Source organism: Triticum dicoccoides, chromosome 7A (genome assembly GCF_002162155.2).
Source record: "Triticum dicoccoides isolate Atlit2015 ecotype Zavitan chromosome 7A, WEW_v2.0, whole genome shotgun sequence".
Classification (NCBI taxonomy): Eukaryota; Viridiplantae; Streptophyta; class Magnoliopsida; order Poales; family Poaceae; genus Triticum; species Triticum dicoccoides.
Window position 1 is genome coordinate 158,332,573 of NC_041392.1, and position 5,189 is coordinate 158,337,761.

The 5,189-nt window shown below is 55.3% G+C and overlaps 1 pseudogene; it reads right to left on the reverse strand.

Moving 5' to 3' along the window:
• Positions 1–3,582: 3,582 nt before the first annotated feature.
• LOC119333321 lies at positions 3,583–4,425 on the reverse strand (annotated as a pseudogene).
• Positions 4,426–5,189: the final 764 nt, after the last annotated feature.

Below are 5,189 nucleotides of genomic sequence, written 5' to 3' on the forward strand. Positions count from 1 at the left end.
CCAAGACCTTGATTTTGTTGAAGTACGTTGTGGCAGATGAGTCCAGTTTCTTGATATCATCAAGCTTGCTGCGAAGAGCCATGGAGTGGGCGGTGGAGGTCTGTGCAAACGCATGCTCCAAAGTCGTCCACGCATCCAAGGAGGAGGCAGCAAAGAGGCAAAGACCAGCAACCCCGTCGCCGAGGGAACCCTGGATGGCGGAGAGGATTGCTTGGTCTTGCTGCACCCACACACGGTGCGCCAGGTTGATGGCCGGGCCATGGACGGTGGGAATAACCTGCGGCGGACACGGCAGGGAGCCATCAACGTAGCCAAGGAGGGAGCGGCTGCGGGGCAGCGGTAGAACCTTGGCGCGCCAAAACAAATAGTCGTCCGGCGTGAGGCGAGTCGTGATGAGGTTGTCGAAGTGGAACGGGCCGGAGATCATGGCGGCGTCGGTGGTAGCAACAACGGGAGCCGCAGGGGCTTCGGGTGCCACACCCGCGGGCTGATCATGGGAGGCCCCCGAGGCCGCCGACATGATGGCGAGTGTCGGGGACGAGCCAGCAGTGGCCGCAGGTGGCGCCAGCATCGCGGCGGTGGAGAACGCCATCGTCGACGGCGTGGGAGACGGCGGGATCGGAGCCGAGAACAACGAACCAACGGCGGTGGTGCCGAAGACTTGGGGCCGCGGCGTCGCACCAGCGTGGGCGGGAAGTTTGAGAAGGGCGGCCAGCGTCGCGGGGATGGCCCCGGAGCTGGCGGAACCGGAGGCGGAAGCGGTCATGGTAGCTGCGGCGGCGGTGGCCCTAGGGTTTGGGGCACGGCGCCGGCGGCTGAGGTGGAGTTGTCGTAGGTCCTAGATTTAGGCTGATACCATGTTAAACGTAGGATTTGTGGGAACTGGCTCAACCCTCTAGGGGTGGCCTATTACATATATTTATAAGGTTACACAATATAAAAATTACACAACTGGGCTATGTTACAAAGTCTAACACCCAGGAACATAAGGAGGATCACACCGTTGACGGCGACGAGATAGATGGTGATCTCCCCAGCGGCGGCGGCGACGACGACATCGTCTCATCCGTGGACGAGTATTCTCCGTGGGTACCCTAGCTAGATTACAGCGTTCCCGGGGGTCTCTTCTCCTGCGCCGCGCTGCGATCTCTCCGCATCGGGCCCTGCAGGCTCTCCCCGCCCTCCTCCATCAGCCTGCCGTCCCTCGAGGAGCTGCTCCTCAGCCGCGTCTCCGACGGCGAGGAGGAGGTGCAGAGGCTCGTCTCCGCGTGCCCACGCCTCGTCGACCTCACGCTCGAGGCCTGCGACACGGTGACCACGCTCTCCATCTTGGACGTGCGCCTCCGCAGGCTCGCTCTTCGGTGCTGCCACAACCTGGCCGGCGTCACCGTCGACGCGTCGGAGCTCAGCGTCTTCGAGTACCGCGGCGCCGTCCCGGAGATCACGTTCCTGAACACGTTCGGCGCCAAGGGCTGGTTCCTCGCCATGCCGTCACTCGCGTCGTGCACCGTCGACATCTGCGGCGGGGAGGTCTCGTCGTCGGAGGAGCTGGACAGGCTCACGGCGTTCCTCCAACACTTTGCGTCCGCTAAGTATCTGCGCCTCAGGTCCGCTCGCCTTGGCCCCGGAGTCGGCAGGAGCGCCCGCACGAGGCTCCCGACGTTCACGAAGCTCCGCCACCTCGAGCTGCGTGGGCACCTGCCGCACGACGATGACGGCGCCACCATCATCGGCACGACGAGCAGGATCCTCCGGCACGCCCCGAACCTGGAAGTGCTCTCGCTCCTCTTCGAGACGGGGACAACGACCGCCGACGATGATGGGGCGGTCCGACGCGGCCGCTACCGCCACTGGAAGGAGGTGGAGCTCCTCGACGCGCACATTCTCAAGTACAACCGGTATAATGTCCTCGTCGCGCCGTCGAGTGTCATGATTCCTTGCTTGGCGAACCGGCTGAGAGAGATCAACCTGGTGCATTACCAGGGCGGCAGGGTGCAAAGGACACTGGCCAAGTTCTTGCTCTGCAACGCTCCGGCCATTGACAAGCTGTGGTGCCAGTTCGCCGACGGTCCGTTGTGGGTGCAGACAGAATTGATGCGGGAGATGAAAGCATGGGTGTTGAACGAGAAAGCCAAGATGGTGTTCAGGTGATGTGTATGCGATCTACCGTAAGCGTTATGGAGCGGTTAAACGCTGATTGTAATGTTCATTGGCCCATCTATTGGTACAATATACAATAATAGCAGGGTTTGTCTTTTTTTTTGCGTCCAAACATACTTTCTTTATTGCTCAACTAGGACAATGCCCGTGCGTTGCAACGGGATATAAATATTCTAGTATGTTAGTTTGTTATTGCTTGTTCATATGAATATAAATGTTTATCAGTTTGTACCCATGATTTAGTTGCCCGTGCATTGTAACGGGGTATATGCTGAATGTGTTTAACCTATATCTTTAGGGCAACATTCTTGACTTTGTAATATTATTATAGGTGAATACCCGTTCGTGCTACGGGATACAAAATATATTGAGAAAAGTTACACTGGATGATAATATAGCTTTGTGGTGATTATATTAAAATTCCACCTCTATTATAATGAACGTGCACCCTAACAAGACTCTTTCAGCCCCATAAAAAAACTGAATGCATCAATCAAATATTTTTATTTTCCTTTTGGGGATGGGCATCAAGCAAATGTCTATCACGTCTTGTGACAAATATAGGACTGGCTCCAAGCTCAAAATAAAATAAAATAGGACTTGGCTCGATTCCTCCTCTTCCCACTCTACACTCTCCATTTCTTTTTCATTGAGATCTCCAAACACAAACTCAACTCATCTCTTTTCCATTGGCATCTCCTTATACGCCCTCTACAAGTTATTTCCTTTCCAATGAGGTCCGCGGCTCCCAGCAGCAGAGCTGACGAATTGATAATGAAGAAGAAAGACCATAGTTAAATAACCCGCCGACCATCATGTCTTGTTGGTCCAAATCTGTAGATGTCTATGAGAAAACTGAAAACCCAGTTAAATAACCAAACCATTTGAGCTTATGCTTTGCTATTCCCTACAATTATTTCCGTTATCAAATGAAAAGTGTAAATTATGGTGGACAGTATTAACTACAGATACTATACAACCCGTTCAGAAAAACATAATCTCAAACCTACTCTATTACTTCAGAAATAAATGATACAAATGTAGAAACTATAGGAAAGTGAATCAACCTGGAAACCAAAAATGACTGGAACAAAAGCGGGTACAGAAATGAACTAAGCGTGATTTGTTTTGCCGTACCGCAGAAAGACAAGATGAGGTAGACGATGGCGTGGACTCCGCTGGCAGCGACAACGTTGGCCTCGTTCTCTGCAAGCGCTTGCCGGATCTGTTCATCTCCTTGCCTCACCCACACGAAGGGGGGAAACTGGTCATGTGGACTCCAGCCGCTGGACTCGAGGAGGCTAGAGGAAAGAGAGGACGTAAGGCAACGAAGGCCCTTACTGCTACTGCCCCTCACATCTAAGCAATATGCTACAGAAGACACATGGTTATGCCATTGATCCATACCACATTCAAATACCTTCATGAAGTTTTGGCCGTCGCACGCTGCCGTAATGAGGAAGAGGCGGGGAGCGAAGGCGGCAGATTCGACGCCTGTGGCAGCTCATCTTGCTCTTGCCGGAGAACATGGACACTCCCCGGGGGCATCAACATGGCGGTAGTGGCGAAATAGTCTGCCGGGACAAGCTTCTTGATGCCCCCCGTCACGCCGTCCTCCTCGTAGACTCCCCTCAGGCCCTCGTCGGTGGTGCGCGGCGTGACGTATATCTTGTGGAGCGCAGGCACGCACTTCCTGCCGGCGCCCCTATCCCTGTCGCTGGTGAACTCCTGCATGAGCCACGACGTCTTGCGCTTCTAGGATGGGGACGGCACGCAGTAGAACCCGAAGCTATTCTTAAGCCCTCGCTCTTCAGGAAGCTCCTCCTTGGTATGCTCCAGCCGCCAGTACCCGCCGGTCTGGACGCTGTAGTCGGCGCGCTTGTTCTTGGTCGCCGCGCACGGGCTCTGGAACTTGGACTCGCCGAGGAACCATCAGGTGTGCTAGCCCGCGCGGGCGCTGGCCGGCGGGTGAAGCTGCTGCAACACGCAGTGACCGTTGGCGTACATGTCGACGTGAAAGATGAAACCCCGCGCGTCCGGCATCTTGTCGTCGCCGGCGATCCACCGGTTGAGGAACCCCATACTATCCGCATTTGTCGGGTTGAAGTAGACGTCGGGAGGCAGCGGCGACGGCTACTTGAGTTCGTTAAACCCGCCGGGACTGGGCGGAGGCGCCATGGACATGGAGCTGCTGGCTCCGGTTCCGGCGTCGGCGGTCGCGGAAGTTGATCTTTTGATTGTTTTCCTCTCTTTCATGACGGCCATGGTTTCCTAGCTAGCAATCTGCATGAGTTTCTCCGTGCAATCTGCATGACCAAACATAACAGTAACGATTAATCATGCATAAATAGAAATCAAATTGAGTACAAACACAAGAGTTTGGATGAATTTGTATCATGATATGGCACTCTATTCTTTTGATGACAGGGAAAAAAGGCATCTAAGAAACACCATGCAGCCTCCCAAGCAATTGCCAAGAAATCATCTGATTATATAGTTACTAATTAATCAATTACCCATGGGTCTTGTTCGGCCGGTGCCGCATCTCCAAACAGTTCCGTTGCTTCTTCGCGGGCGCCTCATGTAGTACCAGCCACAACTCGCCGATCTTGCGCACCGTGATGGAGCAACGAGAAGGACACGTCGCCGCTTTTGGGAGGTGAGGTCGACATGGATAACGCTCGCGACGCCGGCGAGGCTGGTATGGGCGCAGCCGCCAGACCGGAGAGATCATCACGATGTGGGCTAGGGGCGGTAGGCCTCGGCGGACCAACAGCCGCGGCGGCAAGTGCGGCGGTGTGGTCGGGCCGAGGAGGGCGGGCAGCGGCGGAGGGGGTCGAGCGGCAGAAAGAAGAGCGGCGGCTAAGGAGCGATGGGGAGAGGTGGGTTGGAGCTGACGCTAACCTACCTAGCCAGATCGATGTGGGCTTTAGCGGGGCTTGGCCCATATGCGTCTAGACGGGGCGAGCGAACAAGGGACGACGATCGCGAGCGACGTAAGAGGGGAAACGGAACGCTCCGTTTCTTTT